Source organism: Odocoileus virginianus, chromosome 27 (assembly GCF_023699985.2).
Source record: "Odocoileus virginianus isolate 20LAN1187 ecotype Illinois chromosome 27, Ovbor_1.2, whole genome shotgun sequence".
Lineage (NCBI taxonomy): Eukaryota > Metazoa > Chordata > Mammalia > Artiodactyla > Cervidae > Odocoileus > Odocoileus virginianus.
Window position 1 is genome coordinate 27,245,692 of NC_069700.1, and position 13,777 is coordinate 27,259,468.

Below are 13,777 nucleotides of genomic sequence, written 5' to 3' on the forward strand. Positions count from 1 at the left end.
TTTCACTGGATATATATAGTTCTGTCATTCAGCCACTAGGTCGTGTCCAATGCTTTGCCACACCACGGACGGCAGCATTCCAGGCTACCCGTCTGTCACTCTCTCCTGGAGTTTGCTCAGACTCCTCTTCAATGAGCCTGTTTTCTTTTGGTTCTTCAAAGATACTGCTATACTGTTTCTTGCTTGCCCTGTTTCTAAACAGAATTCTGCTGTGGTTCTTACTTTTGTCCTTTTGTACATAACAGGTCTCCCCTCCCCACCCTCATCCTCCACCCCCAATACAAAGATTTTTCTCCTTATCACTGGTTTTAAGCCCTTTGATTATGATGTGCCTTGGCAATATTTTCTTCATGCTTCTTGTGCTTGGGATTCATTAAATTTCCATGATCTGTAAGTTTATAATCTTCCTCCAATTTAGAATAATTGCAGCCATTGTTGTTGTTTGTTGTCCAGTTGCTAAGTGGTGGCAGACTCTTTGTGACCTTGTGGACTGCAGCACACCAGGCTTCCCTGTTCTTCACTTTCTCCCAGAGCTTGCTCAAACTCATGTCCATTGAGCTAGTGATGCCACCCAGCCATCTCATGCTCTTTCGCCCCCTTCTCTTCCTGCCCTCAATTTCCCCCAGCAGCAGGGTCTTTTTCAATGAGTCAGCTCTTCCCATCAGGTGGCCAAAATATTGGAGCTTCAGCATCAGTCCTCCCAACGAATATTCAGGGTTGACTTCCTTCAGGATCGACTGATTTGATCTCCTTGCTGTCCAAGGGACTCTCAAGGGTCTTCTCCAGCACCACAGTTTGAAAGTGTCAATTCTTTGGTGTTCAACATTCTTATGATCCAACTCTCACATCCATACGTTACTGGAAAAATCATGGCTTTGACTGTAACGAACCCTTGTCGGCAAAGCGATGTCTCTGATTTTTAATAGGTTGTCTAGGTTTGTCATAGTTTTTCTTCTAAGAAGAAGTTTTTCTTCTTCTTCAAGTATCTTTTAATTTCATGGTTTCAGTCACTATCCACAGTGATTTTGGAGCCCGAGAAAAGAAAATCTGCCATTGTTTCCACTTTTCCCCCATCTATTCGCCATGAAGTAATGGGACCGGATGCCATGATCTTAGTTTTTTGAATGTTGAGTTTTAAGCCAGCTTTTTCACTCTCCTCTCTCACCTTCATCAAGAGGCTCTTTAGTTCATCTTTGCTTTCTGTCATTAGAATGGTATCATTTGCATATTTGAGGTTGTTGATATTTCTCCCAGCAATCCTGATTCTAGCTGTGAGTCATCCAGCCCAGCATTTCACATGATGTACTCTGCATATGAATTAAAAAAGCAGGGTGACAATACACAGCCTGGAAGCACTATTTTCCCAATTTTGAACCAGTCTGTTTTTCTATGTCCGGTTCTAACTTCTTCTTCTTGACCTGCATACAGGTTTCTCAGGAGGCAAGTAAGCTGATCTTGAATAATTGCAGCTATTACTTCAGATTCTCTATGTCCTACCCTTCCTTCAGGGACTCCAATTATCTATGATTATGCTGTTTTTAAGTGGTTCCACAGCTCATTGGTGCTGTTTCAAAACTTTTTAAGTGTCCTTTTATATCTCTGGTTTTTATTTAGGATAGTTTCTATTGCTATGTCTTCAAGCACACTAATCTTTCCTTCTGCAGTGTCTAATCACTTATTAATCCTATCCAATGTATTTTTAAATTTTCAACCATTGTAGCTTTCATCTCCAGTAGTTGGGTATTTTTTAAAAAATATCTTCCTTGTCTTTAGTATGTTCAGTTTTTCTTCTACCTTCTTGAAATTATGCAGAATAGTGACAACTTTTTAATATCCCTCTCTACTAATTCTATCATTTGTATCATTTCTGGGTCTGTTTCTACTGATTGATTTTTTTTTTTTGTCCTTACAATGGGTAGTGTTTTTCTTCTTCTTTGTATGCCTAGTAATCTTTTGGATTGGATTCCAGACATTGCTAACTTTACATTATTGAGTACTGGATATTTTTGTATTTTTGAACTCTGTCTAGGACACAATTAGGTTGCTTGTAGGAATAGTTTAATAGTTTGAGTCTCTTGAGGTCTGATTTTAAGCTTTGTCAGTCTTTAGTCTAGGGTCAGTTTTGCCCAATACCCACCCGAGTACTTCACTTGATATTGCAGAATTGTAAAGATTTTTGCACTCTTACAAGTGGAAACACAAACTATTCTCTGCCCTGTGTGAGCTCTAATCCTTTGGTTGGTTCTCTCGCAGGACTTGGGTAGTTTCCCTATACGCATGAACTGACTGGGTATCAGCTTGAGTCAAGGGAGACACTCCCCAGGGTTTTATATTTATCTCAGTGTGGCTCTCTTCCCTGGCTCTGCCCCCACGAGTTTAGCCACTTTTACATCCCAGCACATCAGCTCAACTCAAGAAGACTACCAGATGCCATCTGGGTTCCTTTTCCCAGTGCCGTGGCCTGGAGACTCTCCCCAGGCAGGACACTGGGGAAGCTGCAGGACTCATCTTATCCATTTTCTCTTTCTCATGAGTCACTGTCCTGGGCTGCCTGATAGTCAATGTCTAATAATCATGTTTTATCTAATATTTAAATTTTATGAAAGAAAGTCAATCCAGTCCCTATTATTCCATCTTCAGAAGAAATTACTTTAGCAGATAAGAACAGCTTATATGAGTTTATTAGCATGAATTGTGGGATCAGAGAATCCTAAAAGGAGGAGGGAAGGAGAAAAGGAGGACAGTAAATTGCTTTAGTCCTGCCTTCTTTTGTTTTGTACCCTGAAAAAAAGCTTAGGGTATGGGGAAACCCACTTCTTTAATTACTACATTTAATGATGTTGCTCGGTGGGTGAAGAGAGTAAGTATTTAACCAACACTCAGCATCTACTATGTGCCAGTTCTTGTGTTAAGGACTGGGAATGTCAAATGAGTATGACATAAAATGCAAGGGTAAATATAAATACCCTTAGCATTTTTGTAGGACTGTAAAAGCAAGGCCAAAAAGTAAGTTACTGTGTTTATTTAAGCAAACAATACCCCAAGAAGTGTCATGATCAACAAGTTACACCATAAAACAGCCACTTACTCAGGGAAAGTAACTGTTTATGTCACCTAGGATATAAAGTATTCTCATCTTACGTCTTCTATTGTATTGTTATGGACTGTTAAATTTTGTAATTGTAAGGCTGTGTCAGACTTTCTGGCACAGTTCCTGATTGTAAGGAACTCACTCTCTTTTGGAAGACAGATGCAATAATTCACCACAATGCAATGTAAGAAGTGCTAGAGCTTTTGCAGGGGGTTCCCAAGCTTCTTCAGGTGAAGTCACTGGTCGCTTTTTGTGAAATAATATGACACTTTGCTAGGGAAAAAAAATGACTATATCTTCACAGTTATACCCATATGTAATAAAAGGAAACTGTTAAACTCAGCATGATGGCTTCTGAGTTTTTCTGTTGTTATTCAACCAAGAACTTCATTTATTTTGTCACCAGCTAGAGCCCACTAGCAGCAAGGAAGTAAGGTGGGAAAAACTGAAACATTATTAGGAGAAAAAGTTAGGAACCAAAGAATTCCCTGAAGTCAGAAAAAATGACCATTATTAATGTAGGCAATTATCAGTATTTCATGGTTCAACTCATGAAATGCAAAGTTTGGGAATTCCCTGGTGGTCTAGTGGTTATGACTCTGGACTTCCATTGCAGGGAACATGGTTCGATCCCTGATCAGGGAACTAAGATCCTGCTGTGCAGCCAAAAGAAGAAAAGGAAAAAAAAAAAAAAAGACTTTGAAAGCCTTAAAGTTGCTTTACTTTTCAACTTGGAATGAGGTGGGGTAAAAACCTAATAAATTAAGCAATCAAGCTCACTACACAACATACTATAACGTGGGGAGAAAGAGGGACCAATCTGAGAGGGTAAGGGAGAAGTCTGGCCAGACTTTACAGGGGCTGTGGATGGGGGTGGGGGCCACTGAATTTGGAAGTCAAGGGGCTTGCTCTGGACACTGACATTGACAACTACTGACACACTCCAATGTTTCAGGGCTTGTTTTTTTTTTTTTTATCCTTAATGAAGTTAATAGCCAGGATAGTGATTTTAAATCTTTGATCCCTGGAGACCTTGGATTCTCTGAGGGGTCCGGGCACAAAATTCCAACACAGTGATAATGACCTACGTTTACTGGCTATAGAACCATTTAATCATACACAGACCAGTGTGTCTCAAACTGGTATCTTTAGAAATAATCTTGGCTGGTCTGAATTCTCAAGTTTGAGAAACATCAACCGATTCTAAAACCAGCCAGAAATATACATGCTGAAATATTTCAGGACTGATAAAAAATTCTTCTTAACATGTTTGCTAAGGGCCTCTCAAATTTTTGAGATCTAATGGGAATCCACTAATGGAAGACCTGTGTATGCATTGTCAGACTGATGTGAAGATGGTCCTGGGGAAAACAACTCTCTTCATCATCCTTTAATGTCAACTGCCATGTGGTGCCAGGCTGGGTAGATGGGAGGGTCTAAAACAAAGGAGGACATCAAAAGAGGTTGGGGGTTGAGTCCTGAAAGTCTTTGAGATGGTTCAAGAGAAACCAAACTCTGAGAGTAACGTGGCATGTGAGGATGCTCTTAACCGTCTGCTCTCCTGTTGCACAGCTAGTGGTGGGAAAGAGCTCTGGGTATTAAGTTACGGCTCGGGTACAGTGGAGTGAAAGTGTTAGTTGTTCAGTTGTGTCTGACTTTTTGTGACCCCATGGACCGTACCCCACCAGGTTCCTCTGTCCAGGGACTGATGCTGAAGCTAAAGCTCCAATATTTTGGCCACTTGATGCAAAGAGCTGACTCACTGGAAAAGATCCTGATGCTGGGGAAGACTGAAGGTGGGAAGAGAAGGGGGCACCAGAGGATGAAATGGTTGAATGGCATCATTGATTCAATGGACATGAGTTTGAACAAACTCTGGGAGATGGTGAAGGACAGGAAAGCCTGGCATGCTACAGTCCATAGTGTTACAGAGAGTTGGACATGACTTAGCAACTGAACAACAACAATAAGTACAGTGGACCAAAAGACTCACCTCAAATCTAAATGTTACTAACAGATTTATATATAAGACAATATTACAGTGCTACCCTCACTGATGATGATGGAATTCCAGCTGAGCTATTTCAAACCCTAAAAGACTATGCTGCTAAAGTGCTGCACTTAATATATCAGCAAATCTGGAAAACTCAGCAATGGCCACAAGACTGGAAAAGGTCAGTTTTCATTCCAATCCCAAAGAAAGGCAATGCCAAAGAATGTTCAAACTACCGCACAATTGCACTCATTTCACACACTAGCAAAGTAATGCTCAAAATTCTCCAAGCTTTAGGCTTCAACAGTATGTGAACCGAGAACTTCCAATGTTCAAACTGGATTTAGAAAAGGCAGAGGAACCAGAGATCAAATTGCCAACATCCGTTGGATTATAGAAAAAGCAAGATAATTCCAGAAAAACATCTGCTTCATTGACCATATGGTAAAGCCTTTGACTGTGTGGGTCACAACAAACTGTGGAAAATTCTTAAAGAGATGGGAATACCAAATCACCTTACCTGCCTCCTGAGAAATCTGAAAAATGAACTGGTTCCAAATTGTGAAAGGAGTACGTCAAGGCTGTATACTGTCATCCTGCTTATTTAACTTATATGCAGAGTATATCATGTGAAATGCCAGGCTGGATGTAGCACAAGTGGGAATCAAGATTGCCAGGAGAAATATCAATAACCTCAGATATGCAGATGACACCACCCTTATGGAAGAAAGCAAAGAAGAACTAATGGGCCTCTTGATGAAAGTGAAAGAGGAGAGCGAAAAAGGTGGCTTAAAACTCAACATTCAAAAAACTAAGATCATGGCATCTGGTCCCATCACTTCATGGCAAATAGATGGGGAAACAATGGAAACAGTGACAGACTTTCTTTTCTTGGACTCCAAAATCACTGCAGACGGTGACTGCAGTCATGAAATTAAAAGATGCTTGCTCCTTGGAACAAAAGCTATGAGAAACCTAGTGAAAGTGAAAGTTGCTGTCATCGACTCTTTGCGACCCCGTGGACTATACAGTCCATGGAACTCTCCAGGCCGGAATACTGGACTGGGTAGCCCTTCCCTTCTCCAGGAAATCTTCCCAACCCAGGTCTCCCGTATTGCAGGCGGATTCTTTACCAGCTGACCCATAAAAGAAGCCCAACAATACTGCAATGGGTAGCCTATTCCTTCCTCAGAGGATCTTCCCAACCCAGGAAATCGAACCAGGGTCTTCTGCATTGCCGGTGGATTCTCTATCAACTGAGCTATCAGGGAAGCCCTGACAAATCTAGACAGCATATTAAAAAGCAGCGATATTCTTTTGCTGACAAAGATCCACATAGTCAAAGCTATGGGTTTTCCAGTAGTCACAGCTATGATTTTTCCAGTAGTCATGTATGGATGTGAGAGTTGGACCATAAAGAAGGCTGAGCGTCGAAGAATTGGTGCTTTTGAACTGTGGTGTTGGAAAGGACTCTTGAGAGTCCCTTGGACTGCAAGAAGATCAAACCAGTCAATCCTAAAGGAAATCAGTCCTGAATATTAATTGGAAGGACTGATGTTAAAGCTGAAGCTCCAATACTTTAGCCACCTTATGCGAATAACTGACTCATTTGAAAAGACCCTGATGCTGGGAAAGATTGAAGGCAGGAAGAGAAGCGGGTGCCAGAGGATGAGATGGGTGGATGGCATTACCGACTCGATGGATATGAGTTTGAGCAAGTTCCACGTGTTGGTGATGGACAGGGAGACCTGGCATGCTGCAGTCCATGAGGTCGCAAAGAGTCAGACGCGACTGAGCAAGTAAACTGAACTGAACCCTCAAAATCGGGAATCTTGTCATAGTCATCTACATCCCCAGCAAATATCACATAAACAGATATAATAAATACTGAATAAACATTTGGGGTTTAAACGTAGGGCAGCAGTGATTTGTGTAAAGATTGTGTTCCCAAAGGTACTGTCTTAAAAACTCACATAATTCTAGTTTAATCCTGACAAATGTAAAATTTCCCAAGGTCCACCAGCATTGAAAATTTGCAATTACTAATGACTTATTAAGTTACCTCCCATTAAAATTTTTTAGGTGTAATAATGACATTTGGGTCACATTTTTTAAAAGAACTCATATCTTTTAGAGAGCTCACACTGAAATAGGCACGAATGAACTAACTTTTAAGATGTCTGGGATTTGCTTCACAACAACATGGACTGGAGTCAGTTATTAAAAACATAGAATCCTGTCTCCCCTGCCCACTCCAGAGATTCTGGTCCGCCAGGAATCTGGGGTTGTAGGGGGCTTTTTCTCTGGCCCCTGAGGTTGGTCACTCTCTTTCCCTGTCACAGCACATATTTGGGCACATCTCAGGCAAACTGGGGAATCTGTCCCCCGCAGTAGGCAGTCCAGTTCAGTGAGCTTCGTCCCCTTCTCCTCCTGCCTTCAATTTTTCCAATGAGTCAGTTCTTTGCATCAGGTGGCTAAAGTACTGGAGTTTCAGCTTCAGGTTCAGTCCTTCCAATGAATATTCAGGACTGATTTCCTTTAGCATGGACTGGTTGGATCCCCTTGCAGTACAAGGGATTCTCAAGAGTCTTCTCCAACACCACAGTACAAAAGCATCAATTCTTTGGTGCTCAGTTTTCTTCATAGTCCAACTCTCACATCCATACATGACTACTGGAAAAACCACAGCTTTGACGAGACAGACTTTTGCTGGCAAAGTAATGTCTCTGCTTTTTAATATTCTGTCTAAACTGGTCATAACTTTTCTTCCAAGGAGCAAGCGTCTTTTAATTTCATGGCTGCAAGTCACCATCTGCAGTGATTTTGGAGCCCCCAGAAATAAAGTCTGTCACTGTTTCCATTGTTTCCCCATCTATTTGCCATGAAGTGATGGGACCAGATGCCATCATCTTAGTTTTCTGCATGTTGAGTTTTAAGCCAACTTTTCCACTCTCCTCCAACTCTCCAGACTCAGGTGAAGGGTTGCTTCTTGGTGATCTGACTGAAGGAAATGCTGTGGACGGGTGAAATTTCATTTGAGGATGCATCACTCTCGACCACCCTCAGTACCAGTCCCTTTCTACTCCTCCCTCTCAAATAATTTATTTCTCCCTTTCCGTCTTTACTGTATTGACTTATATTTGCATTAGGACATCAGCTCCACCAGGGCAGAGGTTTGTCTGATCACCAATGAACCTCAGAACAGTGCCTGTCAGGAGCTCAAAGAACATCCTTAGATTTATTGAGATATAATTGATAAATAAGATCATGTAAGTTTAAGGTGTACAATCTGATGATTTAACATATGTCTATTAATGTGAAATGATTACTACACACACATCCATCACCTCATATAGCTATTTATTGATTGGTATAGTGAGTACATTTAAAGTCTACTGTCTCAAGAAATTTCAGGTCTAAAATATTTTAGTAACTATAGTCACCATGTTATACATTAGATCCCCAGAACCGATTCATCTTTAACTGAAAGTCTGCACTCTTTGACCAACATCCCATTTCCACCCCTCACCCCCGTCCCTGGCAACCACCAATCTACTCTGTTTCTACAAGTTCAGCTTTTGAAGATTCTACCTATAAATGAGATATCTTTGTCTGACTTACTTCACTTCGTCTATGTTTCATCCATTTTGTTACAAAATGGCAGGATTTTCTTCTTTTTATGGTTGAATAATATTCCATTGTGTGTATGTATACATCCAACTATCCATATGTTTATGTTTACATGTAACAATCTTTTTATCCATTCATCCATCAGCGGACCCTGGGGTTGTCTCCATATCTTGGCTACTGTGAATAATGCTGCAATGAAAATGAGGGTGCAGCTATCTCTTCAAGATAGTGATTTCATTTCCGTCAAAATATACATCTAGAAGTGGGGCTGCTGGACCATATGATGGCTCTACTTTTAATTTTTTTAGGACCTTCCATACTGTTTTCCATAGTGGCTGCACCAATGTACATTCCTACCAACAGTGCAGGAGGGTTCCCTTTGTCTTTATCCATGCCATGCCAACACTTGTCATCACTTGTCTGATAGCAACCATTCTAACAGGTGTGGGGTGATATCTCGCTGGGATCAATGAACAGTTTTTGAATTGAACTTATCACCCTTTCCAGTACATCAGCCACATAATGGAAAAACCTGCAACAGGATCAGACACACCAGTTTTCCAAGAAAGCATGCTTATTTTGGACACCAGGTTATTTCTATGGGAGAGCAATCTAAAGTGGAAAACAAAGAATTATATTTAAATCTAGAATATACAGTGGGACAAAGTTACGTCCCACTATTCCCCTGCACTCTATTTCTGGTCAAACTGCCACTCTTCTAGCCCCCAAATACAATGCACACTTTCCCACCATCTGCCCTTGTCCAGGTGACAATTTTCTTACTTGAAATGTTCTTTCTCTTCTGCATCTACTGAAATTCCATCCATTATTCAAAACTTAGTTTGACTCTACCTTTGTGAGTCTGTCTCTGACAAGCTTAGGTTGTCTCTAGGATTTTCTACCCAGAATTCTAGAAATTTATCTATTTTTGGCTGCACTGGGTCTTTGTTGCTTTGTGTGAGGGCTTTCTCTAGTTGCAGCGCCTGGGCTTATTGCGGTGGCTTCTCTCATTGCAGAGCACAGGCTCTAGGCATGCAGGCGTCAGTAGGGGCAGCACATGGGCTCAGCAGTTGTGGCCCACGGGCTTAGCTGCTCCTCACCATGTGGAATCTTCCCGGACCAGGGATTGAATCCATGTCTCCTGCATTGGCAGGCAGATTCTTATCCACTGAGCCACCAGGGAAGTCCTTTTTACCCAGAATTCTAAAAGGAACAACCATGTCTTTTCACATTGATCAGACACTGTTCTGGGTGATTAACTTCATTATGTCTATGCTTTATACCCAACTGAAAGAAGACTTTATATCCAACTAAAAGCAGAACCCAAATGTAAACAAAAAAGTATAAAATGCTACAAGAGTACAGTGAATTCTCCCATCCTAAATGCAAGCAACTTTTAGACTGCATGGTTTTTTTTGGCATCAGTGAACTGAAAACCCTGGCCCATTACAACAGGCTGTGGCCTTCTTGCTTCCTTGCCATCTTGACCATTTAATGTCCCCTAAATTTAACATGTTATTTTTCCAAATTCTTTGGCTTTGCACTTTTCTCTTTACTTAGAAGATAAAAGACCTTTTACCAATCTCCAAGTGGTCAACTGACAATATCTCCTTATCTTTTAAGGTTTTGAGTAAGATGATTTTGCCTTTCTTTTTCTTAATATAAATTGATTTATGACTGTATGGGGTCTTCGTTGCTGCGTGGGCTTTTCTCTAGTTGCAGCAAGTGTGGGGGCACTCTCTAGTTGCGGTGCATGGACTTCCCGTTGTGGAGCAAAGGCTCTAGGGCACGCAGGTTCAGTAGTTGTGGTGCTCTGAGGCACGTGGGGTCTTCCTGGACCACAGATTGAACCGGTGTCTCCTGCACTAGTAAGCAATTTCTTTACCACTGAGCCATCAGGGAAGCCCATGCTTTTCTTAAAAAAAAAAAAAAAAATATTGAAGCAAAATTCCTTATTTATTTGTATCCCTACAGCATGTCTGACATTTTACTAGACCTGACATGTGTATCACAAAACCTTGCTTTTCTGATTCCTTTATTAGCTTACAAGTTCCATGAAAGCTGGGTCAATTCTTTCCATCTTCCTGTCACCAGAGTTTAGTGCAATATCTGATACAAATGTGCCCAATAAACATGTTCTGTCAGTTGAATTACTTAAAATTTTAGTCTTAGCTTTTTCAGGGGTGATATCAGTTTCTTATCATCTGGTTTCCAAGAACATGCAGCTAGGCTACACAGCACTTTAGCACAACCACAAAGCACAGGATCTGATGCAGGGTTGGTCATCCAGGGGCCCCTGGCTCATGCTGGATCCTGATCTATCGAGCCAGGTATTCCTGCCGGGGAGAAAAAGCCTTGCAAGGTTGACTGATTTCCCCATCTCTGCTTCAGATCAGATGGTTCAACTCTCTGCCGCATAAGGAAATGTCATTTTTTAAGATCCATATGATAAAAAAAATTGTTTATCCTTTCATGATAACCCTGTTAATATTTAATGTGTGTGTGTGTAAGTCACTTAAGTCATGTCCAGCTCTTTGTGACCCCATGGACGGTAGCCCACCAGGCTCCTCTGTCAATGGGATTCTCCAGGCAAGAATATAGGAGTGGGCTGCCATGCCCTCCTCCAGGGGATCTTCCCGACCCAGGGATCCAACCCGTGCCTCTTTAAGTCTCCTGCACTAGTAGGCAGGTTCTTTATCACTAGTGCCACCTGCAAAGCTCATAATATTTAATATACCTCCTTAAAACAGGGATTTATGCACTGAACATAAAATAATTCCTAGAGTCCCCAAATTTTGAGCAGTTAATTTATTATACTAATAATAGTTGTGTTCATTAAGACTCAGAAGTAAAAGATGAAGAAGAATCTCTGGCATAGCCATGTAGGGTTTCTGAGGGCATCAACACTAGATTTTACAGAAAAAAAAAAACCAAAACTCTACAATATAGGAAAAACAGATGCTCTGCCAAAAATGTTTTCATAATTTCTTTACTGTGCTTTATAATTGACAAGATTTTAATGACTATGGAAATTAATACCCAGGAAATGACTGAGAAATGACCAAGAAATGCTTCTGTCCTAATTGCTACTAAATGCAAGTAAGTAAAATTAAGTTGAAACTACCCTTGTGATAATTCACAATGCATCAATACATAGAATAATAAATACTAAAAAAAATGAGTCAGTTCTCTTCAGTTACACTACATTTCAAAGAACTCTCCTATTATACTTCTAAATAAAAGGTGAATTTGTTTTGATCACTGATTGCCATATTTACTACTTTCTTCCACTAAAAATAATCAGTCATTCAGAGAATCGGCTCCAGTGAGAATCTGACTTAGCAAAAGGAAGCAATGCCAACATTGAAATAAACACTCATGAAGACAAACCTGGTTACGCATCAACCAAAAAAGCATTAGCCAAAATTTTAGGAACAAGAATTAAAAACAAGAAAGCCAAAAGTAAGTCTTACTTGCATCCTCTCCATAAAAACAAACTACCTGGATATTAAACACAAACTGCCCTTGACACTTCTTAAATTTCTAGTTTCATTCAGAAAAATATATATTTTATTAAATGAAGATTTACTGAGTCATTTGTGTTTTTTCTAACAGAAAAGGATTTCTTTTAGAGAACATTTCATTTATTAAATGAAGTAAAAGAAAAATCCAATGCAATTTTTTTCTACTTTGAAAAACAATGGATATGAGTGCACAATACAGTCATAAATAGAAAGGACTGCCATCTGCATTTCCATCCCACAGTCACAAAATTCACTAGAGTACAATATGGTAATAAGCTATTAAAAAAATGAAAGGCAGTCTTGTGTGCCTCTTTGCAACCCCATGGACTGGAGCCCACCAGGCTCCTCTGTCCATGGGATTCTCCAGGCAAGAATACTGGAGTGGGTTGCCATTTCCTTCTCCAGGGGATTTTCCCAACCCAGAGATTGAATCCAGGTCTCCCGCATTGCAGGCAGACGCTTTATGATCTGAGCCAGCAGGGAAGCCAGATCTTTCTCTATATTTCCTCAAATATAATAGGACACCGTTGCTCTGTGTTAGCATAGTTTGTACATGTTATTGTCTCTACGGAACTACTTTTAAAAATACTTTGAAATGGCAGTAATTATAAACAAAAAATATTTTTCTTTTATTGAGCTTTAGTATTAGCAATCCAGTTAAAGTTATTATGCAAACTCTTGACTCCTATTGCTGTTGGTCAATGAGTAACATTCAAAATATTTTGGTTTTATGGTATGTTCCAAGAAAAACAAGCTCTATAAAAACAACTAACAATATTAACAAACAAAATTCCATTTTACAAAGTCAACAATGTTACCAAGGAAGACATGCTGAAATTCCCTTTTACAAAAGCAGGCTCAAAAGGAAGATGTATGCATGAAGTCCACTTTTTAAGGAGAAGAAAATATAAGGAAATTTTTAAAGCTTAAAAACCATTTCAGAAAGAATATCGGCAAATATACATGTGGCATACTATGCCAATAAAGATTTCCAGGTTTCTACAAAAATTGTAAAGAAGTTGAATTAATCTCACTCTGCTAAACTCCATTTAAGAAACAAACTTCCCTCTAGTGTGAAATTTTTTACAAACTTTCAGAAATGCCATGTGAACTGGAATTTAAATTGATAGTTATTTCAATCAAAATACCATAAGATACAAAGTTTCAGTTGAGGAAGATGAAAAAGTTCTGGGAAAAATAGTAGTGATGAATACATGACAATGTGAATGTACTTAATGTCACAGAACTGTACTTCAAATGGCTAAAATGGTAGGTTTTGTGTCATGTATATTTTACCACACATAAAAAAAAAATCATCTATGAATATTCCTACTTTAAAAAATACCCAAAAGGGTTTGCTTGAAAATAACTAGCTGTACATCTATGGTCAAAAGTCTTCCTACTTCTGGAAAAGTATCCTCTCCCTCAAGCTGGCAGCGTTAGGGCAGATGCTCAATGAGGGGAAATAAGGGACCTGTGATTCATCAGTTAAAATTAACCCCAACAATCAGTGGGGTGGAAGAAGCTGAGGCAGACCAC

At 40.0% G+C, this 13,777-nt stretch overlaps 1 protein-coding gene across 2 annotated transcripts in view; it reads right to left on the reverse strand.

Annotated features, from left to right (window-relative positions):
• The window catches only part of BICRAL (BICRA like chromatin remodeling complex associated protein), a 105,160-nt gene that overhangs the window by 39,336 nt on the left and 52,047 nt on the right, over window positions 1-13,777 (reverse strand). The gene's annotated exons all lie outside the window — the stretch shown is intronic.